The following is a 25,554-nucleotide window of genomic DNA, read 5'->3' as shown; positions in this document are numbered from 1 at the left end:
TCTACCCTCACGGGGTAACCGGATTTCCTAGCCGGAGCCGAGCCAGCTTATTTTAAACGGAGCGCAACCTCAGGTGCCACAATCTCAGATTTGGGTTAGTAACGCCGTTTGGCAACCTGCGGCCATCAGCCTCCGCGGACAGCACCCGAAAACCAACCGTGTCTGAAGAAACACGGGGCCCCCAAAGTCTTCTAATCGGAACAAGAGACCCCCATAGGGAGAGAGAACCAGAGAGGCGACAGGAGTCTCCCCTCGCCCTTTATAACGAATCCCTCCCAGATGTAGAGGCTTCTTATAGACTAGAGCCCCAGGGCTCATGACAAGACATGCAAAGTGACCCGCACTGAACGTAGGCTGGCTCCGGTTCCCACAGGGCCCTCGAATTCCCCCACCGGGTCCACACGTTTCCTCCTCCCTCTGCGACTTCCGGGCCTTGCTCGTGTGGCCCACCTTGCCCCCAGGGCAAACCCACGCCCCCGCAAGCGGTTGGAGCTGGGAGAACCAAATTGCGGAGCAGGGCCGTTCCCGCTGATGCAAACACGCAGAACGAATTAAGCTGCAAAGCTACGGAGACCTTCTTTCCCTCCTAGAGCCCGGTGTTCCACACCTAGAATTCTTTATGAGGGGCGGGGAGGGAAGGGCGTCGGGGACCTAGAGACCCTTGCCCCCTCCCACCGGGAACCGAGCTCTGCACCCCAGGAAGTGATCATCACCCGCTGGCAGATGTAACGGAGCAAAGGCAGCAACGCTTTCCGATTCTGTCTTGTTTTTAAAAATACTATTCGGTGTTGCAAAGTGAAGCCACGATGTCGCTCACAGACCGTGGCGAACGCCTCGTTGGTGCTTCGGGCTGTGAGGATTGGAGTTTTTGGCACAGCTCCTAATATTTTATAGTCATTTCAAGATTATAGAACGCTCCCAGATTTCATTTTTTTTCTCTTGAGGAAACAACATCGACGAGCGAGAGGGCGGAAGAGAAGGTGTTACCGTCTCATAGGAACAGGAACTCAGAGACCGGAGAGGTTAAGACACCTGTCCCAGGTGGCAAAGACTGTGTGCTCCGCAGCAGGTCTTGAATCTAGATTCCTGAGTCTTAGTTCTTTTTTCCACTCTAGTTAATATTGAGTTTATATCTATAATGAAACTTTTTTAAACCTGCATTTTGTTTTTCAAATATTTCTAAATTTGCTTTAATGAATACGCCCAACACTTAAAAATTAAAATCAATTTAAAACAAAGCAGGTCGTGTCTCATAACCTAAGAGCCCGTGGGAAGAGAAAGAAAAACAAAAACGAGGCCCCACATTTTCATTAAATTCGGGAAGGATGCCAGCGACTTTTTAAATGGGGAGGGTGCTCCTTAGGTCCCGGGGCCGCAGAGGGCAGAACTGAAACCCGGTCTCTGCGGCGCCCGAAAGTCCGGGCACTTGGGCCAGCAGGCTGCGGATCCCGGATCATTCAACTCACTGCGGCCACGCTGACGCCTTCGCACAGGCCCCTTTCTCCCTTCCCAGCCTGGCTCCTTCTCTCCCTCCTCACCCAAGAACCTTATGAAAACAGCAGCAAACGGGAGCTTCCTGTACCCACTGTCCAAGCTCCATGGAGACTCCTTGCCTGCAGACTCTGAGCTGAGGGGAGGGCCTCTACCCTTTGGGGACCAAAACTGTCACCTCTGGGATCTCTCTTGGTGACATGGGCCTCAATATGTTCACTTGTGGGTCCTCCCCCTTCCCTCCCTGGCAGAGACTTTTAGAAACTACAGTGCTGACAACACCGAGTCCATAACAAGAACTCCATAAATGTTCTTGGAATACATAAAATATTAATTTGCTTTATCCACAGGCCTTATGTTCCCTGGAGTTATAAATTCATTTATCTGTGGTTGGTTATACACAGCCCTCCCCACACACACCCCATAAGGTAAGCTCCATGAGGGCCGCAACTGTGGCTGGCACACAGCAGTTGCTCAATAAATGTTTGTTGAATGATTAAAACTACAAAAGGGATTGCAATGGCATCTCCCAGGGCTGCTGGCAGTTGGAGAATGGAGCACTCCCCTCAAAGGGGAATGTGTCCCCGGGCACATAGTAGGTGCCCAGGGTCACCACCAGTTCACAAAGTAACTCACTGAGGTCCAGGCTGGACACCAAGAGAGTAGCACAGTCTGGGTTACTGGAGAGCATTTATCTGCAACGCTCAGCCCCACCCTGGCCAACTACAAATCTGCCCAAATCTAGGCTGCCCCTAGGGAAACCCCGGAGTCCATGGACTCCAGAATCTGCAGGAAGAAGGGATTTCCGGGCGCGGAGCGCAGTCAGGATTTTGGAAGTTGAGTTAAACTGAAGAACCCGATTAGGCGCTGAGGCCTTGGCGATTGACAAGGGAGGCCTCGGGACTCCCCGGAACAAAGAGCAAAGACGGACAAGGGTGCCGGGTGCACCGTCTCCGGAGCACGGAGGGCCCAGACCCACAACTCCTGAAAAGATGGAGAGAGCCAGGCAGACACTAGGACCCAGAAAAAAATGAAGGGGGGCTATGGAGAGAGTCAGAAACAGGAGAAAGGAGAGAAGGGGGGGAGGTAGACAAGGGAAGGCAGGCTGAGAGGAGCACAGAGAAAAAGTAGGGGGCAGCAACTGAGAGTGAGAGGGGCCTTAGCAAGCCGGAGAGGGACAGGATCACTCGTGCATTCCTCCCTTCCTCCTTTCCATATTCATTGAGCACCTACTCTGTGCCAGGCACTCGGATTTGGCATGGAACAAAATAGAGAAAACTCTGTTTCCAGGAGATTACATTCTAGAAGAGGAAGACAGACAATAAAAAAGTCAAATATATTGAGTATTAATGGTGGAGCGTTATGGGAAAAACAGCAGGGAATAGACACGCAGAGAGAGCAGAGAGGAATTAAAGACGGAGACCAGAGAAAAGAGGGAGGGGAAGATGGGAGAGAAAAGCACAAATCTAGAGAAAGAAGATGAAATAGGAATCAAGAGACCTGGCGACAGAAATAGAGACAGCTCGAGAAAAAGCCAGCAAGAGAAATGGGAAGGAAAGCGCCAGGGCTCAATCGGAGGAGAGGGACCAGATAGGGACGAGGTCAATCCGGAGTCGAGGGCTTACCCCGCCCCCCACTCCCATCCCCCGCCCAGCTGCCAGGGAGGGCAGTGGTGGTGACGAGGACACCAGCGGCTGGAGCGCTGCCAGTTGTCAGACCCCGACGCACATATCGGGGGACTTGTGAGGCCACCAGAGACGTGATGTTCCGATCGCCAGCTCGGGTGCGTTTCCGCACAGGCTGCCCCCTCCTCCGTCAGCCCCTGCACCCTTCCCCTGGCCACGGAGCCCGAGGTGACCCGGAGTTGGAGAAGACGCCCAGGCAGGCGCCGCGACCTGGCGCGGCAGAGCGAGAGACAGGAAAGTGTCAAGGAAGCGCGAAGCCCAAGTGCGAAAACAGCGGCAGGGGTGGGGGGCGGGGCGGGGGCGGCTGGGGGTACTGGCGGCTGGAGGCCTTGAGGTCCTTCACGCCTGTGAGGACCCACTCCAGACAGGCCTGGGCTTCCCTGTAAAGGACAGTAACGTGGCTTTACGTGCCACCAACCCACAGTTGTAGCAGGTGCCCATAGAGAGTGCTCTGTTCATTCTTGTAACACCCGTCTGGGCTTGGAGGTACTCATTGTTTGGAAATAATTGGTTTCTTGCAACAGCAGGAGGAAAGCAGAGGCATGCATCTTGCAGTAACTACACCGATCTATTTCCCTCCAAGGGTATGTACTATACTCTGACCTGAGAGAGTATGAAGACTGGAAGATCCTTGGCATTCCATGTCTTTTCAACCAGTTTCAACCTCCCCCCCCCCCATTCATTTGGTATCTGTGAGTTTGGTTGGAAGACACAGGTGCTCTAGACTTAAAGTTTGCTTTCTTCCACAGCCCCAGGCCCTCTAATAAAGCACTAATAAACAGCAAATTGCCACAGGACGAGAAACTACAGGGAGACAGAGCAAGAAGCAAAGGTCTGAGTGAAATGGAATAATCAGCACCTAGAAGAAGGGGAGCTTTTCACTCTTGGAGGTGCAGAGCTAACCCCAGGAGTCTCTGCTAACCTCCCATCCTCCCTCGGCCATCTCCTACCACCTCACGTGAGGAGCTGGAGCCTTTCCCTGGTGAGGGGAACGAATCTCCCACCCACCCCCTTACAAAGTCTCTGGAGAAGTCCCACTCTGCTTGGGGGGTGTGGTGGGGATAAGGCAGAAGGCTGAGAGCAGATAGTATAAGACAGAGCCTCATCAATCAAAAGTGATCAATTTCTCAATCACCATGTGAGAAATGTCTTTAGTCCACTTCAAAAGCCCTAAATTTTCATCCCCTGTCTCTCCCCTTCCCCAACCCCTCCCTGCTTCAGTAGTTAGCACACACTCATTCCTCGCCAGATTTATTCATTCATTTCTTTATTTTCTGCTCTCTTCCTCCCCCACCCCACACCTCCATATGCCGCTATTGTTAGGGACTCTGACATCCTCACCCCAAACTTGTTGAACGTGGCTCCTGAGCAGATGTATTGTTCCCAGTATGCTTCAGGATAAGAACAGCTAAATTTAAGTTAGTCTTTAATCTGTAAAAGAGGATTGCTGGGATCTTCAAGCCCTACAGTTGTATACATGACTGATCCAAACTTGAAATCACACAAATGATCCTGAACTGGGGAATAGATACAGGGATATGTATCCACACAACAGAATACTACTCGGGAACAAAAGACAATGAGATGCAAACACATGCAGCGACATGAGTGAATCTCGGGCACTGGGGCTGCACGAAAGAGGCCAGACTCAAAAGACTAAATGAATCCATTCATATGGCACAGTCACACCGGCAAAACCATAGGGACAGAAAACAGATCAGTGGTTGTTGCCAGGGGCAGGGGGGTGAGGAAGAGGTGGCTACAAAAGGGGAGAAGGGAATTTTGGGGAGTGCTGGAACTGTTCTATATTTTGATTGTGGGAGTAGTTACACCATTTGTGTGTTTGTCAAAACTCAAAGAACTGTACACTAAAAAGGATAAATTTACTGGAAGTAAACTTCATCTCAATAAATTAGTTTTCTCGAAAAGCAGGGGGGAAACAGTATGGCTGGGGTAGGATAAGATTCTTCAGCCCTTATTTTATCTCTCTCCCTGCCCTCCCCCCCCACCCCTGTGCGTGCAGCCATCCCCAGTCCTTAGCGAGACGCCACATCCCTGGTACATGTTCAACTCCCACCTGAAACACTTCAGAAGAGTGATTTATATACAAAAGAAAGCCTTGCATCTCTTTCAAAAGGATCCGGTTTCCAAGGCTGGTCCTCCCTATTGCTCATCCTTCCTCCAGATCCACGGGAAATGCTATGGCAGTTCCAGTGCCTGGTTCCTACATGTCCCACACTTGCACTCAGTTTTCACAGTGGGCTGCAAGGAGGGTGGCGCATGAGGATGGGTTATTCTGTTCTCTCATCCCAAGAGTCCTGGAGCCAGTCATCAGAAGCTCAGAAACTTCAAAGTCACTTCCCAGGCGACCTGCTGGCAGTGGAGGATGCAGCGACCCAGCTGACCAGAACCCGGTCTCCCAGGCAGACTGGGTTTCCTCCAGCTAGTCCCACGAGGCAAGAGGAAGCCAAAGCCTGGCCTTGAAAAATTGAGTGTACCCCCGAGAGGAGGGCTGTATTTCTGAATGGACCAAAGGGAAAGCATTTGCTGGACCGCGGCCTTTCCTGCACATGATTGTAGTCAACCCTCACAACAGCTCTGCGGGTTAAGTTGTTTTGACTCTGACTCTCACATCAATTTTCATTACACTTAGCTGCAGTTTATGATGTGCACATGGATTGGCAACCATCGGGTGGATGGTAATGGGAAGAAAGAGTGCCCGGTGCCAGATAAAACCACACTTTGTACCTGTATTTACAGAAATCATAGTCTAGTGGACATCACAGGGGAACCCAAATGCCACTGATTACCTCGGCCATAGAACGGCTCTGCTACATTTCCTGCTCAATAAAAGTGTGTGTGTATTGATTTCTATCCTTTCCCAGAGCTGTGGATAATATCCTTGTTTCCAACTACAGTCAAAGCACTGTGGTCAAGGAGGGAAAATGAATAATGTTAAGGTTAACAGACACCCATTGCCATGGGCTTTAATCTTATCCTTTTCACTTGAATTAAAAAACCAACAATACCATCATAACACCATAATATAGAAAAACAGAACAAACCCCCACAAAATATTTTGTTTCCTATTAGAACCAGAGCAAACAGTTTGGTTTTGTGGATTTCCCTGTTACTCTCATCCCTATCCTTGGAGAGCTTGCTAATTAATCAGTGGAAGAACCAAAAGGTGGGAAGGCAAGGAAAGAAGTGAAAAGGGCGCAGGAATCACAACTAGGAGAGCATGATGGCAGGCAATGAAAAAAAAGGAAGGGAACCCTGGGAATCACCAAGCATTGACTTTACCCCCTGGGAAGCCTTAGGTAAATCAAGGACAGGGTTGTGGACCAGTCTCCCTCTTATGAAAGGAACACCATGATCTGATAGTTCTTTCAGCCTTGATGTCTTCTGAACTGGAATTATTTAAATTCTCTTACAAGTGTTGAAATTCATAGATCAAACATTTATTGAATACATACTATGTGCCAGGCACCCTGCAAACTTTGGAGAGATATAAGGAGGAACACAACGAAGTCTCTACACTCAAACTATTCAGATCAGTGAGAAAGAGTCCAGCAAACAGGCAACGGGGAGAAAGTTCTGGAAATAGATGAATGCATGAAGAGAAACCATGTACACTCCTTGCGGGGGGGGGGGCGGGGAAGGGTAGGTGGGAGGAGGAAGTAAATGGATTCAAGGAACTATATTATTTGTATGTGTAGGTGTCTCCCACTCCCCATACTTTTGCCTCATTAACTATTCTCTTTGCGGACCTAGGGATGCGGTGGCCTCGCTTGGGAGCAGGGATTGTGAGGACCCTGCATAGTTCCTGCACTGACAGGCAGACGAAACTCAGAACATGCACGACTTCCCCCATTTCATACATTGGAAGTCACACATGCATACGGGTCATGGCTCCTGCAGAGTTCCACTGTGGCCGGCGGCACCTGGGCTGGGAGTCCGGGTCAGGCGATGTGGGCTCTAGTTTCTACCATCACCCGGTCGTGTGACCTCCCGCATGTCCAGCCTCCCACACCCCCCACCTGGTTCTCAGTTTCCTCATCTGTGAAATGGACAGGTTGCGCTACATCATTTCTAAGCTCCCTTACAGCTCTTTAAAAACAAATGAACACATCCTAAAAAGACAACTAGGATTAACGGGTGGACTAACGTCAAATATTTGTTGATTGATAGACAAATTCTTCCCGCGACCACGCGGGTCTGTTTGGGGCTTGCACGAAATCTCCCGGCCCCTCGGTGAACACCGGCCCATCCCGGGTCTGGCTCTTCCGGGGGGGCCGCCGGCTCCCAGCCCCCCCCCCCCCCCCGCGCGGGTGCCCTTGCGCCTCCGCCCGCGCAGCCCGCGCCAAGCCCGCGTGATGGATGGCCGCGGAGCCGGCGGCCTGTCAGGCCTTATTGATGAGGTGCGCGCTGACGGCCGCCGCGTAACCCGAGGCGGCAGGAGGCGAGCGCGGCGCGGCCGGCGGCCGCAGACTCGGCGGCGCTCGGGGTCAGCCCCCGGCCGGCCGCGCCCGCCCCTCCGGCGCGCCCCGGCCCGGCTCCGCAGAGGGGGCGGCGGGTGCGGAAGCGTCTCCGGGGCCTGGCGCCCGAAGCGCGGGGCCCGCTTCCTCCCCGCGGCCGCCGCGCTTCCCGCCCCCCGCACCCCTGCCCTCGGGGCCGCGGCCGCACACCTCCCCTGGGGGCCCCTCCTCTCTCTCCCGCTCGGCCGCTGCCGGGACCTCCGCTCCTACCCGGGCGAGGCCGGCGCGGGCGTCCGGGGCCGCGGTGTCCGCCGGCGCTGCTCGGGGAGAGGAGCGCCTTTCCCGAGCGAAGGGGCCGCGCCCTGCGAGGCGGGACTCGGCCGCCGCCGCCAGTCTCACGTGCAGCACAGTTTAGAAGGAGTTTCACGGCAGCCACGCGGGGCGTGAGAAAAGCTGGGACACCGGCGACTATTCCATTCGTGTTCTTCAGAAACGTATACAGTGATCGATAAGAAGATAAATAGATAAAGAAAAGCACACCTACGGGTAAAGTTGGTGATGCCCCACGTGGCATTTCCCCCATTTTTGTACGCTTACTTTCTGATTGAGCAAGTATTCGTTTCCAACAGTAAAGGCATTTTACTTGCTCCTTTGGGATACACTGGAGCTGAGTTCATTCTCGCGCCCCCCTCCTAATTCCTCCCAGTTCCTCCTTCTCCCACCTTGCTTTGCCTCTTTTTCTTCCCACTGCCCTTTCGGAACGAGAAGAAGGCCTGCCCGGCCGATGTGGGAGCGCCTGACGGGCTGCAGAACACGGGCAGGGTGCCTTAGCTCCTCTGCCTTTCTAGCGAAAGCCCCCAAGGCCACCTACTCTGTTGGTGACACTAACATGAGAACCGTGAACGTAACCTGCAAAGCGCTTTACTTCATAAGGATGAAAGGAGTAAGGCAATACCGGAAACAACTTAACTCCTAGCGCTGAGGGGTACACGCTGTTGTTTTCCCCACTTGGAGCACGGGCTAGCCCTGACAGGTAAAAAGGGCCCTACTTCTGCGTTCGATGAGACTTAAGAACCAAAAAAAAAGGCAGTCTTTTCTCGGGGCTCAGTAGAGAGAGTGGATGTTGGCGTGGCTCAAGACACTCATTGGAGAATGCAACTTAGGCCAGGAGGGGCAGGATCTGGGCAGCCAATGGTGGACGCTCATTGATCTGGGAGTCAGAAGTCTTGGGTTCTAATCCCGGACACTTCCACGCAGCGAGAGGCAGGACCCCAGGCAAATCACTTAACTTGTCTAAGCTTTAATTTCCTGTCTGTCAGATGAAGAGAATGGACACCTTCTTACGTCAACGTTTGTAACTTAGGGGGGGTCCCCAAGTGGATAGCACCAAATCGTGCCATTCTGTGCCCCCCAAAGATCTGATACCAAGAGGTTCATTCCTGGTCCTGCACAGTGGAAGGGCGGGAATGCCAGGCCTCTAAGTCTGAACCTAATCTTAGCTGCAGATAATGAGTGTGTTCAGCGAGGAACCCAAAATATGAGGCCTGACTGAGTGTGTATGATAAAAGACTTGGACTGCAGATGAAAACTTCAATCCATTTACTAGACAAACATTTATTGAGGAACAGCTAACACTGGGCACTTACTATATGCCAGGCATGCTGCCAAGTATGTTGCATGGATAGATTAGCTCATTTAGCCACACAATCACTCTGTTTCCATTTTACAGATGAAGAAACTGAGGCACAAAGTTATTAAGTAACTCACCCAGCTTGATAGGTGACAGCCGAGATTTATAGGCAAGTAGTTTGCTTTCACAATCCAAACACTACCCCTATGAACAAGGCATTGGTACCAGGAGGGATATAAAAGGGGAAAAGCAAGGGCTTACTTCTTATGTATCCTCCTTTAATTTTTTAAAAAATATATTTTAACCCTCCATTCCCAGAATCAATCCCTTTTCTCCCTCTGGTTTCACAGCCTTTTAACACGTTGTATTTCAGTGTAATATCTCCACGTGCCTGCCTGTCTCCGCATCCCTCTCTCCCAAACTTCACTCTTCTTGAGGGCAGAAAGCCTATATTTGGTGCCTTTGTATTTTCCATAGTTCTAGCATGTAGTTGATGTTTTAAGAAGTTTGTTGAATTAAATTCAGAAAATTGGAGTTTCAACTTGTCCTTATACAGTGTAAAATCCCTGTCCTTTATGACTGAAGATGTACTATCAGGGATGTGGCTGAAACACATGTGCCGTGGTCCCTTCCACTGAGTGCGAACAGAAAAACGCACATACAGGAGATGCCATCTGATGCCTCACTAGCGTCTTAGCTCTAGTGCACCTGTTGGTGGCATAATTAAGTCTCCATGTATGTACCTTTGGCTCAGTTATTGGTCACAGGACAGCCTCTCTCTGACTGATATTGATGTAGTGTGCTGGAGTTGCAAGGCATCACAGAGATTCTGGTCCAAGGGCCCTGAAAAGTCTACATACTTACTCAGAGTCGCACAGCTATTTCATGGCAAAGCTGGCAGCAGGGGATCTGGGACCCTGGTCATACCCTGTTCTTCTATTTCAACATGCTGCTATAGGAACTGCTATCTCCCCTCTATAAATCTGAACCCCAAGGCCAAGCTTTCCTCACCCTGATACAATCACCAGGGTGAGAAGATTAGCGATAAGGCAGCACTGAGCTCTGTGGTAGTCTGGGAACCTGGTTAGCACTGCTCAGTCTGCCCTTTGTAGGAAGGTGGAAACAGTCACCCTGGCTCAGCCCCAGTAGGGGGCTGGTGGGGGTATGAGGATGTGACACAGGGTCTCAAGGAATCATAGACATTCAAAACTCTAGTCACTCCATGCCCCTCTTAGACCAAGGACAAACCAAGCCAAAAGGGGCACTTGCTGTGTATTATATTTCTAGACTGAATATCTTCCACATATCCTGTGGACTCATAAATATTCCAGCCTTCCAAATAAAGAAAATAAGACAGAAAAGTTGGAGGGCACATAATGGGCGGAGTTCTGGACTTTATCGTTGTTCCGATTCTCATCATTTCATAGGGTGACCCCATGTTCCAGTTTATGCCTGCTGTCCTGGGTAATTATTAGCAGCGCACACAGTTTCACACAAATTAAATGGTCACTCTTTGTCACTTGAACTCTCTGAGCCTTGGTTCCCCATCTACAAAATAAAGGGTTTTGAGCATATATCTTTCAAGTTTTCTTTTCAATGTTTTGAAAATGCTTCAATTTTATGAATGTGGGGCTGCAAGAGAAGCTTCAGGGCTTCTTTTGTCTGGGCAGCTGAGAGCAAAGTCACTAATGGATTGGTGATTGCTCTGTTATTGACATTGAACTTTGGGCTTCAGGTTCACCATTGACAAACTGGGATTGATTAAAAATAATAAAATAAGCCAGCCCTTCTGAATAATATGTGGGAATTAATTAGCACTCACCTCCCAAATAAGCAGATCATGTTCATATTACTCATTAGAACTGTATTACAAATATTACAACTGCTGTTGCACCCTATCAGTTCTTTCTCTTCTCCACCAGTTTGTTTGTATTTAATACCTAGCTAAATGGAAGAGACAGGATTTGTTTTATGTGGTTCTCAATTGGGGCCATTAATTCACCGTCTCTTTTTATCCTCCCCCCCCCATCCCATAATGTTTCCCAACACCATTCTCATGATAAAGAAATGGTGTTGGGGAGAAGGTTGTGGCAAGGCCACCTCCTCAGTGTGGTCCTTGTTGTGGCTACCCCAACAGTCAGGCAGTCTCCTCTTTCCTCCTATTTCCACATAAACATTCCCTTTATACCGGCTGACTCTGAAATTCAAGTGTGTGTGTGTGTGTGTGTGTGTGTGTGTGTGTGTGTGTGCACGTTATTTTGTCACGTTGTTAAACTTAAAAAAAAATCCCTGATGTCTGGAATAGTATTTAGGAATTCTCCAGATCCCCCACAATGCCCTGCACATAGTAGGTGCTCAATACACACTCAAAAGAATAAATTAGTGACTGAACGAATAAATCTAGAAACTGAATCTGGAGTTCCGTATAAGAAATTTCCTATTTTTGAAATGCAATAATTTGTGCAAATTTCTTTCTCTTTTCACACTTCAGGAAACCTCAGTCACAGCCACATTGTAAAAGTATGGCTTTGTAAACCACTTTATTTTCACTGTTTTGATCTCATATGTGTGGGGGCTCTTAAAGTGCTATTTGCTTCACTTTATAGCTTGCACCTTGGAGAGGCTGGTTGATAAATGAGAGATGAATAATTCCTTATTGCTACTTATCTGCTAAATCTATAAACTAGTGTCAGCATTTACTCAGTTGGGTTTAAAGCTATGTCTGGTATACTTATTAACTTGCTTAAAATAAGCCATAAAAATGGGCTTGGTAGGCAGTTTTTTAAACTAATTTTTAAAAATCACATTGGTCATTTTCCACTAACTCATGAGATGACCTTTGGCAAATCACTTAACCTCCTTGGGCCTCACCTGCAGAAGGAAGATGGTGGGGGGGGGGGTGCTAGATCAGCTCTAAGAGGTTTGCTGGTCTTAGAGCCCTTGATTCCATGATTTTCAAAGGAGGAAATTAAGGGATCCTGATAATACCTATTAGAGCAATTACAAATCAGTTCGCATAGACTATCTCATGAATCCTTTGCATATCCCTGGTGGGCGGGGAAGGCAGCACTCGGTAGTTAGAGCAGGGCATTCTGAGTTGTATTCTGTTACTTATTAGTGGTGTGACCTTTGGCAATGCAACACTTCTGAGTCTCAGTTTCCTCATCTATAAAACGGGCACAATACTCCAGTAATACACTGATTACTCCAAAGAGCAATAAAATGTGAAGATCAAATGTGACATACATGTGAAAGCACTTTGATAAATGTTATTCATTGGCCCCAATTTAGAGATGAGAGGACCATTCGAGGTACCGTTTGGTTAATCAGTTTGTAGCAGAGCCAAGGGAAGGATTGTTTGACCTCTCTTGTTCTATTTGGATTACATATTGAAATTTATTTAAAAATTATATAAATAGATTATATAATCTTTATACAAAGATTATATAAAGATTGAGTGTTCAAAAGAAACCTGTGCCTGATGAGAAATTTCTGGGAATGCTAAATGACATATTGATAAGAAAATCAGTTAATATCTTACTGGCCCACAAACCTAGGAACTCCCAGCTAATAGAAAATAAAGCATTTTCTGAAGCCTTTGAAAATATGTACCCTTTCCAGCTCTGGTTCTCCTTGCGTCTCAGACCCCTTGCTTTGGGGTTCACCCTGGCCATGTGAAAAGTACTTATGGTCCGCCCAAGGCTTTGGGTTTAATTCCCTAGAGAGATGTGTGCAGAGAAAGCAGTTGTTGCTGAGAATTGCTGTTGTAAAGAAGTCAGCAAAAGTGTCTGGAACACAGCCCTGTGAGAATTATTCTTCAAGATAGCACTCCCACCATGTCTGTACAGTGCCAGGGGGCTAGCAAATGTGGCATGACGATAAATATGTTGCTTGACTGGGTCCTGCTTTCCTTGTAGTGGAGAAGGTCAGAGATGAACAGTCAACAAAACTGTAATTCTACAAAAACTAAAATTCTGTGGTTCTATAAAAATTCTATTCATATTTCCTACTGCCAAACAGTCAACCAACCAACCAACCAAATAGACAAAAGCTGACCTCAAAGTTAAAAAAAAAAAGTATAGAGCACAGAGAAAGAGAATAAGAGTGGTATTGTAAGTCTATACTTCCTAGGTACTCAGACTACAAGTTTTTATTTGCTAAATGTTTATTTGCTAATTAACAATGATGAAACTGACCTTTAGTTTGATGTTACTTTTACCTTCTCATGACCAAATGAGTTACATTAAGTTAAAAATTTCAGTGCAAAGGTTTTTGAAGCTTCCTTAAGTTTTAACGTGTTTTTTTTTAAAGATTTTATCTTGGGGTGCCTGGGTGGCTCAGTCAGTTAAGTGGCCGACTTTGGCTCAGGTCATGATTTCACGGTCCGTGAGTTCGAGCCCTGTGTCGGGCTCTGTGCTGACAGCTCAGAGCCTGGAGCCTGTTTCAGATTCTGTGTCTCCCTCTCTCTGACCCTCCCCCGTTCATGCTCTGTCTCTCTCTGTCTCAAAAATAAATAAACATTAAAAAAAAATTTTTTTTAAAGATTTTATCTTTAAGTAATCTCTGTATCCAATGTGGGGCTCGAACTTACAACTTGGAGTTCAAGCATCACATGCTCCAGCCACAGAGCCAGCCAGGCTCCTGAAGCCTCCATAATTTTATGGTGGGATTTTGTTTCTTTTTGTTACCATTCTCTCCCTCACCCCATCTCACACCTGCTTACAAAGGGGGAGGAAGCAACCTTCATCTTTATAAACTGCTACTTATTTATGTACAAATTAAAATGATTTCAGTTTCAATAATGGCACCTGACATTCATTAATACTTGTCTTGTAATTCATTTGATCTTCAGTCCCATTCTTAGTGATTAACTTTCTTGCTTTCACAAAGGTCTTTTCTTTTGAACACCCTCTCCAGCTTTTGGGCCACCACTAAATGTCTGTCTTCCCTCCCCTGTCCAAGCTCTCCTCCTCTTCTCCCTAGTCTGAATAATCAGCTTTTATTTGCAGCTGGACCAGCACCTGGCCTTACATTCCAGCACATCCTTCTGTCAGCAAAGGGAGTTTTGAGAAGAGGAAAAGTTACAAGAACTTAGACTTGTTTGCAATTTCAGAAACACTCAAGGTTACAAGTGAAATTCTGAGACAACTGTGAAAACATTTCGAAAGGGACATGAGGGGACCTCTTTGTGGAAATCTCACTCCCACCAATTGTAAATGTATTTAGCCAGGAATCAAGAGTCCAGGGCTATTCTTGGAGTTTTAGGAAGTCTAAAGCTGAATTCTCTAAAATGGATAAGCTTTTATCAGAAGCACAATAGTCATGAAATCTTAGGAAGAAACAGATCTTGGATCTGGTCAATCTTCCCCACCCCTCTCAAAACATCTCATTTTCTAATTTCAAAGAGACAGGAACTCCTTGTAGTTCATTTGGAAAATACAGGGAAGTATATCAAGAAAAAGAAAATCTGTCCTAATCACACCGCCCAGAAAGAACCCCTGAGAACATTAGTGTTCTCCCTTCCCCAAACTCCACCAGTTTCACACTGAATAGAGTGCTTTTGCAATCTACTTTTTATTTTTTAAAAATATGAGACATTTCTAGGTCATTAAATATTTCAAGGAAACAATATGATGGCTACATACATTGCACTGTTTATGTACATAAATTCTTACTGTTCAGAGTTCATGTTATTTTCTACTTTTCACTGTTATAAATAGAAGTTTGATGTGTCCTTGTCAAATTGACATAAATTTTGGTAAGTAAAGCATCTTGTAAGCCTCTGACTATTTCCTTGGGGTAAATTTCTATTACTGGAAAAAGTGAGTCAAAGAATATGAACACTAGTAGTGTTTTGCATCCATACTGCAACGTTGCTTTCTAGAATTTTTGCATCCAAAATTCCTACTACCACCAGCAGCACTCAATTTTGGGTAAGATAACTCAAAAATAGATCTGACAAAGTATCAGGTAAATTTCCATCCCTTATTAGGCAAATTTAATTTCTGGAGCCACAGGTAAGAAACAAAACAAAATGCCAAATGAAACCAAGGGGAACATTGATGCCAAACTGAATGAATCACACTTTGGAGATTATTTCAGGGACTGGTGAGAGGTCCTGTCTGTTCTCTAAAGTTTGTAACCACTTCAAAATATAAGAAACTGAAGCACAAAAATGTTAAGAAAGTTTCCCAAAATAACATAGCCAGTAAGTAGTACAGATGGGATTCAAATCATATTATTATCACATTGGAGTCCAAACTCTTACCACTGACCAAATTTGAATGTAGTATCTCGGCAAATCTAAAGTCTCCAGAATGTTCTTTGTCATGAGTTCACTGCCCAGAAGTTGCCTTTTGTAGCTTTTAAGGTTTTAACCAGTAAATGAGAATAATCTCAGATTATCTATGAAGGGAAAATTTATCTGTGAAGAAGGTGACACTCAACTATTAAGAAGCACATTCATACATCTTATTTCTAGGATATGCCAGAAATAGAAGAGAAATAACTTGCCTGAGGTCACCCAGTTTGTGGGGAGTTGCATTGGGACTAGAATCCAAGCTCTTGTGATTCTTTGGCTACTGCCTATAGTGTTTCTTCTGCCAGCAAATACCCTCTGTGGGCAAATGAGGATTGACTAAGACCCATAGAGCCTTAAAGTTTCACGGGGGTTCCTGTCCAGCACCCGGGATCTCCCTTTCCAAGAGAAGTCTGAAGGGGAAGTGACACAGCTGGGTTGGTGGGGGTATTGTGGGTCACAGCAGCATAAGGGACTTAGCACCCTGAGCTTAGGTATGGGCAAGCAGAGGTGGTCTTCTCCCAGGGAAAGACCTGCCAGTCCTATGAGCCACATTCAAGTGGAAAGCTTAGGCAGGAGCGATTGTCACTGCACCAGTAGAGGGTAGAGACTGTTGCTGGCCTTCTGGGGAAGGGATTCCTGCACTGAATGGAAGGCTGAACCAGATAACCTCTGGGGCCCTTCTAGCTCCCGACGTCTCTGATTTGTATGTGTTGGAGTAAAGAAGTGAGCAGTCACGGGACTGGAATAGTTGATTTAGGGTCCCACCCCGCTCACCAGTGAAGTTCTCATCTTGGGCAAATAATTTAACCTGTCAGTACAAGGCACAATGCCTGGTGCAGAGAAAAGCTTTGTAAATGTTTGCTGAATGAATGACCGAAAGAATGGTGGATGCATTTAAGCCTCCCAAGTCCCAAGGAATATTGGTGATTATTGGATTCTTACAGTGCCCTTTGACTGGTGTAGAGTTTGAATGAGATAATGTAAAAATATTCTGAACTTCTTAAAAGGAAATGTGATCTGCCAAACCCAAAGGGATTCTAGTTCGTCCTTACACTGACAATGGGTAGAGTTATAATTTACCAGCATCAGCAAGCATATTATTCAGTGGTCAGTTTTGAGTCCACACAAAATTCTCTATTTCATTAATCCCTCCTGTCGCCGATGGGTTAGCTCAAAGCCTCCCAGAACCGGGTGGGGCAGCCAGACCGCATCCCTCCCTCCACCCCCGCCCTGGATAAATGCTGAGGTCTAATGGATTGTTCATGCTGCTGTCCAGATTAGATAGCAAGCCCCTCCGTTATCGTGGCTGGAGCAAACCCGGGCGGCCACTCTGGTGAGAGCTTTCTAAGGCAGCCCCGAGAAGCCTGGGGAATCTAGAAGGCAAGGGAGAGCAGAGAGCTGCTAACAAATCCTGGGGCCCCCGAGGCTGTTTCCACATAGCGCCTCTTCTCAGAACTTGCTCTGACCCTAAATCCTTCACTCCCTCCCCCTATAGCATTTAAGTAACTACTGAAGTGGTCGGTAGTTACTATTTGCTGAATTCTGGGGAGCAGTTCTAAGACAGTAACTCATAGATTCTTCTTGTCAACTTCTGAGAAGCTGGAAACACTTTGACGATAACACCCTCCCTCCCCTTAATACCAGAGAGATGCTTTTGCACAGCGACTGCTGCATGAGACCAGGAAGGCTGTACCTTTCCTAATTTTTGTTGTTCTTGCATCGGTGCAGAGGAAACATAGCTGACTTTCTGACCTCCCTTCCTAATTCTCCATGGTCAAGTTTTTACCTGTTGATGATCCTGTTTGTTAAGGAAAAGTTTCTTTAGAGTTTTCTTTAAGTTCCTTAAATAAGCCTTAAGGATTTTTTCCCCTACAAGTGATTTTTTTTTGTCTCCAGTCATTATCTAAAAGCAAAAAAGGATCTACTATTTATCAACACTATTATAAAAAAGTAAGAATTTCATGTATGCTCTAACAACAAATTATACATAAAACAATGATAAATGCTCAAAATCATTATTTATCTACAAGGAGAGACTAATTGTTCTATCATTATTATGATAGAAGTACTGTGATATAACAGAAAGCAAATAAAGTCTTAGCTGGTGAACAAGGAAAAGTTATCTATTTATACCATATCAATTTCCTGTTAAATCTTGCAGTTAGTGAAAAGCCATAATAAATGGTGTGGCAGGACAAATCATCTGGCTCAGTAGGAAATGTTTCTACAACATTAAAAAAAAAAACAACAAAAAAACCCTGCATCATGTTTTGTAGTGAATCAATCTTGGTAGACTTCCACTTAGCCACTGGAAAATGATTTTATAGTATGCTATTTATTTAGAGGTGGAAATTCAAGAAATTTCGTAAGGACAAACAGCACAGCTACTGTGTAGATTAATATTCAGACCTCAAAATAATTCGCCAACAGAAGGCTTCTGATTCACCCGAGGAGACATCTTTATCCAGTAAGTTCTGCACGCAAGTGGTACACCCAAATTAATAAAAACGAATTTATCACGAGGGGGAAGGGTCTATGGTTGGGATGAGAAAAGATCAAGCCAGACACAGGGAAATTTTAAATGTGGGACGTGTGTCTGGAAGCACCCTGCGGTCACTAAGATCAGCCTGGTCTGCAGCCGCCAAGGACCGGGCAAATAGAAAGGCACGCAGTGAAAAAAGAAGAGCACGTTTTATAGATAAAGAACAAAGTAAGGGGGAAAGATTTTGATTAAGCAAGAAAAGGAAACTCAGGAATTGAATTAGAGGGAGGGGAACGAGAATCAGAGAGGGAGGTGGGGATGGGTGGGGATGAACGAAGGAAAGGAGAAAACAGGGAAAGCTAAGACAATACTAAACGAATAAAGAAAATCCCTCAGACCGGTGGGTAGGGTGGATGGGGGAGAAACGACACATCACGGCATCTAAGAAAAAGCAGCAGCCATTCCAAACTCCGCCCTGCCAAACACCGACCCAGTAAAAGCCGCGCCCGGCGCCTGGACACCGGCCCCCTGGGGCGGGCATCTGTGCGCAGGATTGCCACTACTGACCCTGGGTTTAGCGAAATGTGATTTGGGAAGGGTCTGCCAGGAGTCTTTTCTAGGCTCAGAAGGAGGGGCGCTGAGGAACTGTCGAGTTTGCGGCCAAGAAATGATAAAAAGGCAGTGCCCTTCCCCAGAACTTCAGCTTGCCCAGGCCTGGGAATCCGGTGGCCTCTCCGCAAGTCCCAGGTCCCGAAGCTTCGAGAAATCTCTGCTTCCGGCCTCCGCGCCGGCAGGAACTGTGCATGAAATATTAAGGCTCTTTGAACGCGGCTGAGGGAGACTCTGAACTCTGCGTCCGTAGCCACTAAGCCCGCGAGCCAGATCCGGGTGCCATCCGAGTCCCTTAGGAACCCTCCAAACCCCGCCAAGGAAAGGATTGAACCAGTGCCTTGCGGACTGGAGTCGGGTTCGCTGCGCCCTCGACTAGGGTGGGAAGGAGGTGTCTATCTGCAGGGGGATGTTGAAATGCGGAACAGCCTAACTGGGGGTGGGTGTGTGCGTGTAAAAATACACGTTTTGATGAAACTCCCACTGTAATTCTTGGCCTGTTTAGGGACCTTACGTGGGCGTTAGAGACTGGAACGACAGCGGAAGGACGCGGCTTCGCTCCCCTCGTTGCTGCCCAGACCGTGAGGGCAGCGGCGTTGGGGCGAGCGGGTCCAGGGTCGCGCCAGCCCCTGCCCTTGGAACGGCGCGCGCAGGCGGATCTCCTCGGCTCCCGGGTCCATCTGTGCGTTGAGCATTTCCGGGGTCTGAGCTCCCCAAGCTCAGATCTGGGAGAGGGCGATCCGGGACGCGTTCTGAGCAGCACCAGGCCCCGGCACGAGGTCACACGACTGACCGCGACCTGGACTCTGCTGTCTGCGGCCTGGGCTTTCTCGCCCATTACCCCCGCTCGGGAGGCTGGGGGCCGCCGGAGCGACACCCGTGTGAGGTGATCTGGCTTATGTGGCGCCCTAATGGTTGAATGCGTCCAAACCAACCTAACCTCAGCCTCGCCAGGAATAGAAACGATAAGAGGAGGTTCAGCTGCAAAGTGGCCAAGAACTCAAGCGGTCTAGTTATTTCTTTGCAAAGATCCGCTGGTCTAGAAGGTGTGGTCACGCGCTCGGGGTTTCCTCCGGGCCTCCTGTTGCTGCAGGCAGGAGTCGTCTCCACCACCACCGCTTCGTTTTCCCACCTGGCCACTCGGACTGTGCACGAGCGGCTCCCCCAGAGGGACCAGGGACTCGGGACGTTAACCCAGCCTACGGGAGAGCAGCGTCCCTTCGGGTTTCCATTGCCCGGGTTTCCGCGAGGGCTGCGTGCTTCTCACGGGGCTTGCTCCCGGGAAGATCGCTCCTGATGAGGAGTTGTTTGGCAAAGGGTTCGAGCCCCTTTGCGGTGCACCCAGGCGATGTAACTTTGGGCAGAGTAACTGCTCCCAATCTTTCTTCCCGTCATGTAAGGTGTGGGAGAAACAACACCTCGATGTGAAGTGAATTTGTAAACTTTTAAGCTCCACCCAAAAGGGATTAATATTGATCACTAATTAATACGGTCTTCTTCCTCCCCCCCCCCCCCACTTTAGGGGCATTTCTCTGCCTCTTTGAGGGGTCCCTGAAGCTTTATTGAGTGTTCCCATTATTTGGGAATCTCCATTGCCCCTTCCTCCCTTAAATCAAAAAAAATTACTTTTCGTTTCCTTCACCAAACTCTCCACGGGGTTAGGACTGTTCGCCCCAGACTCGTCCCACTAAGGCCTCCCCGGGGACACTTTTAAGGTCGTCGCTATTCTCGCTGGGCCGCGCCGCGGGGACCCCACCCAGTCCGCCTGGCCGGCTCCCTTTCCCCGGCTGCGCGCCCGCACTGAGACCCAGGGTTCCGGCCCCGCGCGCTCGTCACTGGCGCCCAGATTTGGAACTCAGACGTCCTCGGTTCTTTTCATTTTTCCGGCAACCTTAAGCCTGCTCCCTTTTCTCTCCTGTCCCTTCCTACCCTCCGCCAGAGCCTGACGCCACTTGGTTTATTGACCTTAGATCTGCTCCGCGGCTTTATCAGGCCCCGCGGAGCGTCCCGCGGGGCACGTTCTCCCCCCCTCCCCCCCCCCCCAGTGGCGCGGTGGGAGCCCTTTTTAAACTTCTCTAAAAACCTCTCATTCGGGCCCCATCCTGACTCAGCTCCCAGAACCTACAGAAACATCGCCCCAATTCCCGTGATCGTGGAGAGAACCGAGGCAGGGCCTTCAGGGCCACGAATATTTGCCTGTGTCGCCCCTTTATCTAGATAAGGTAGGTGAAAGTGCCCGCCTCCCCCCTCGCAATTATTCGGATAATTGTCTCGAATCTCCACTTGGTGCTGTGTTTAGACAGTTGGAGATTGATCGTTTGAATTTATTCAGTGTCTGTGCTGCCCCAGCCCTCAACGCCGTCTTCTCTACTGTCCCCAGCCTTAACACATCTCTGGACTTACACATGCAAACTGTAACTTTACGTCCTATAAATCACTTGGCAAATATAACTAGGCATTAGAAAGTCATTTGAAATGGATATTTTATTGGGCTTGAGAAATAGAGCAGGGATAAAGAGCAACTTATTCCCATTTCCTCAATACCAACCTCACAAAACTGTCTAAATGTCCCACCCCCGCCCCTTGAACTCGTCAATGAAAAATCACTTTCACAAATTCTTTAGAAGAAAGAGGAAATGTCTACATCACTAAAAATGAACTCCAATGTATTCTGTAAAAAAAAAAACAAAAAAAAAAACTTCATAAATTGGGACTTTCAAATATCTTTTTACTCTAGGCTCATTTATCCAAAGAAGACTAACAGAGACAAAACACTTAATCACTACTACTAATAAAAGAGCCAAGCCAGTTTTGTGATGATAGGTTGTGGGATTCTAGCAGACTTTCACAGTCATGCTTCCCCTCATTTCAGATATTGGCACTTCCTTAATCCTGCCCAGCTAAAAGCCTTCCAGTTTCCCTCCATCTTGGTGAATCCGCAGGAGAGTGAGTGTGTGGGGACTCGGGGGAAATGAGGAGGGCCAAGGCAAGCTGGAGCTGGGCAGGGGGAAAATAAAGTTTGAGACAGCTTTTGAATTTATCCTGGTGGAAGCCAGCAAGGCTTTGGGAGAGGGAAGCATACACGAAGGAACAATTTTCCATTCTCTGTTTTGCAGAACTGGTATTTGTAGTAAGTGCACAGACACCAAGAGACTGCACTAAATCCTACCCCATTCCAAAAAAGGGCTCACCCAGTCCTCCCTAAGGCTGCAAGGTTAAAATATGCCCTTGTCTGTTTTCAACCTTTGGGCAAGGGGAGGAACTCAGACAAACCGGCTGCCTTCAAACTCTCCCAGAGCCTTAGCTGTTAAGTAACGCTTCACTCTGGACTCAGGATCTTCTCACTTTCCACCTGTGTTTTCTCAGAGCTGCCCGTCTTTCTTCACCTGTGTCTCTCCTTTTGGACTCGGCTCTTTTCTCAGCTACAAATAAGATTCAAAGCTCATTTGCCCAATCTCAGGATTTATAGAAAGCGAAGGTCATTTTATCTTGTATGCAAAAGCATATGCAACCAAGCTCTTCAAAGCACGCAGTGGGCTTGGGGAAGAAAACCACAATCATTGCAGTGCACCTGCAAAACCCACCTCCACTCCTCCTTCCCATCACATGTCTGGCTCCAGAATAAATGAAAATTAAACCCTACACCTAGCCTGGCTGACCCTTGGCCTGTAAATAGGCAAAGAAAAGTATCAGATCCCGAGGGCCCTGAGGCCCATTCGCTAATTCACTAATGAAGCCATAGGAAACACAGCTGAGACTTTCTGGCCTGAGAGCCTACCGGGCTGGTCTGAGAGGGGTCAGGAAGGGTTTTCCTGAGCTTTCTCAAGGGGTTCTCAAGACTGAGCATCAGCAGCGTGGACCCAGGGGAAAGGCATGGATCTGTGTTGGACCGAGCAAAGACAAGCCGGCCCAGGGGCACCTGGTCAGATCCGTTTGCATTTTTGTGTGGTATGTATTTATTTACTTTTTACTGAGAGACTGACCATCCCCACCAATTTCTGATTGTTGGAGTAGGAGGCTGAACCCGGAAATAGAGACACTACACGGTACCAAGTTGGGAGAAAGGGAAACAGAGAGAAAATGTAGCACAGGGAAGAAGTGGGAAAGGAAGCCTTGTATCTGCCGTTTGGTCTGCCAAGAATCTCATCCTTTCTTCCTGTCCTCAAAGGTCTGAGAGCCTCTTGCCCATCCTCACTGGCAGGTCTTCTCCCTGCCCCTATCCCCACACCTCCCCTCTGCCCAAACCTGAGAGTCAGAGCTCACTCGGCCTTCTCTTCCTTCCGCCCTGCTGCTCCTGGCCTTCCTGGCCTCCCAGCTCCCTGCCTCTCTCTCTTCCCGGGCGGAGGGTCCCCAGGAAGGCCAGGAAAGGACTCACCCTCGGTGGGAGCGGTGTCCCTGCAGCTCCTTGAGGCTGGTGTGAGGCAGTCTCTCAGGAACGGTCGGTCTCCGTCCTTCCCTCTTCCCTCAGTCTCAGGGATTCCAGGCTGTTCTCAGCGGGGTGGGAGGGAGGCGTTGTGAGCCGAGTCTCCCAGCTCCCTCAGAGCTCCCAGCTTTCCCCTCAGAATTAGATAACAGGAAAAATAGATAAGAGAAGTGGTTCATTAATTCAGCAAGCCTTTTTTTTTTTTCCGGTATGTGTACAAGTGGAAGGAAACCCTGTTAGGGAATGAAGCCCTAGTTGGACGTTTTTTTAATAAGTCAGTGTTCACAAGGTTCCAGAGATGCTTCCGGAAGGTCACTCAGAAGGACTGAGACCTACAGGAAACAAACTTAAGGAGTCACCATTTGTGGGGGGAAAATGCTGACTTCACAGCATGAGACTTCTTCACCCCAAGTCTCTCTCAGAGGCTAGTCCAGCCTTTGGTGGTGCTGGCCTAGGCGACATCGTCCTCTGAGGGCAGAAATAACAATAACAGCAGCACTGCTCTTCCAGTAGGCAATAAAAAATAACACTTGTTCATGTAGTATTTCCTGGGCTCCTCACAACAGGAGCAGCAGGCAGCTTCTAAAACAGTATGAGGTCCTTGAGCCTGGAGAGGTTAGAAATGTGCCGGTGGCCCAGTCACACAGCCTGGAAAAGGATAGAGCCCATGTCGGATTCTAGATGAATTGCTCTCTAATGTAGCAATAAAGAAATCAGTGAATTCTTAGGATTGCAAGATACCTCAGAATTCCAATCTCTTACCCAAAGCAGGAATCCCCATGAGGTGATTAGCTGTACTCTGTTTGAATACTCCTGCTATGGGGAGCTCATCACTCTACAATGCATGGAGGTACAGCTCTACTGGCCACCATACTTCCCTGCCCCACAAATGACCCAAGATTGCAGGGCTGTGCCAGGCACACGGGAAGCAACAGGGAGCTGTGGCCAGCCAAGGCCTGATTGGAGTCATCAGGCGAACGAGCTGCATGGAATTCTTTCCTCTCAGGCCCGGCCTTATTTAGGACGAGTCTCCTCTGTGGAATCAGCATCTCCCAGAGGCGGGTCTTAATAATAAGAAGAACAACAATACCTTTATCCTTTAACATAGTTCCCGCTTCCCAGACTCCCAGGATCCTTACAACGGTCTCTGCCAAGTGAGGAGAGGACATACAACCTACTACCTTTTTTCTGTATGTAGACCGGGAACCTGAAAAAGAAAAGGGAACTGAACTGCCAGAAATCAAAGAGCAAATGTGTAGTGCAAAAGAAATTAGAGAGATGAAGGCCTGGGAAAAAAAGGAAAAACAAGGGGAAAATGAATATTTTTCCCTTCTAAAAATTTTTAGTTACGAATATTTTTATAAGTGATGAATAAGGTGTCTATTACTGTTATCTGCCTCTACACTCTTCCCCCCGCCAAATAGCTTGTAAAAACTATGCCACGGGAAGATTTTAGTGTAAAACTCCCTGTGGTGTCAGATCATTAAAATTCCTAAAGAGTGAGCTGAACAGTGTAAGACAAGGACGCAGAAGCTTTGGTCCACCTTCTTTCTCCAGGGGAGCAGCACGTCCAATATTTCACCAGAGGACTGTCTTGCTCCCAAGTAGCTTCCCTTTATGGACTTTATAAAAAATTATTATGGTCTGGAGGGGTGTCGGGGGGTGGGATGGGCTAAATGGGTGAGGGACGTTAAGGAGGGCACTTATTGGGATGAGCACTGTGTGTTATATATAAGTGATGAATCACTAAATTCTATTCCTAAAAAAAAATTATTATGGTAAGGGGCACCTGGGTGGCTCAGTTAAGCGTTTGACTCTTGATATCAACTCAGGTCATGATCTCACGGTTCCTGGGATCGAGCCCCGTGTTGGGCTCCGTGCTGACATCGTGGAGCCTGCTTGGGATTCTCTCTCTCTCTCTCTCTGCCCCTCCCCAACTTGTGCACACACGCTTTCTCTCTCTCAAAATAAATAAACACTAAAAATTATGGTAAACTATGTATAACATAAAATTTACCATCTTAGCCACTTTTAGGTATACAATTCGGTGTATCCATATTGTGCAACCATCACCACCGCCCAGCTCCAGAAATTGTTCATTTTCCCAAACTGAAACTCTGCCCCCTTGAGCCCCAACTCCCATACCTCTTCCCCCAGCCTCTGGCAACCCCCATTCTACTTTTGGTTTCTATGAATTTGACTACTCTAGGTACCTCATTTAAGTGGAAACGTGCAGCACGTGTCCTTTTATGACTGGCTTATTTCACTTAGTGTAATGTCTTCAAGGTTCATCCATGTTGCAGCATGTGTCAGAATATCCTTCCTTTTTTAAGGCTGAATAATATTCCATTGCGTAGAGAGACCACTTTGGTGCACCCATTCACCCCCGGATGGACGATTTGGCTATTGTAAACAATGCTGCTCTGAGCATGGCTGTGTGAATACCTGTGTCTCG

At 47.8% G+C, this 25,554-nt stretch overlaps 1 protein-coding gene across 1 annotated transcript in view; it reads right to left on the bottom strand.

Annotated features, from left to right (window-relative positions):
• Positions 1-23,288, bottom strand: part of GATA4 (GATA binding protein 4) — a 79,805-nt gene extending 56,517 nt beyond the window's left edge. Inside the window, exon 1 of the mRNA XM_027069364.2 lies at positions 23,052-23,288. The gene's annotated coding sequence lies outside the window, so the exon portion shown is untranslated. The remainder of the gene's footprint in view (positions 1-23,051) is intronic.
• Positions 23,289-25,554: the final 2,266 nt, after the last annotated feature.

The sequence above is a fragment of the Acinonyx jubatus genome, chromosome B1, assembly GCF_027475565.1.
Source record: "Acinonyx jubatus isolate Ajub_Pintada_27869175 chromosome B1, VMU_Ajub_asm_v1.0, whole genome shotgun sequence".
Lineage (NCBI taxonomy): Eukaryota > Metazoa > Chordata > Mammalia > Carnivora > Felidae > Acinonyx > Acinonyx jubatus.
The sequence above is the reverse complement of the archived record's forward strand: the minus strand, read 5'-3'. Positions and strand labels throughout refer to the sequence as shown.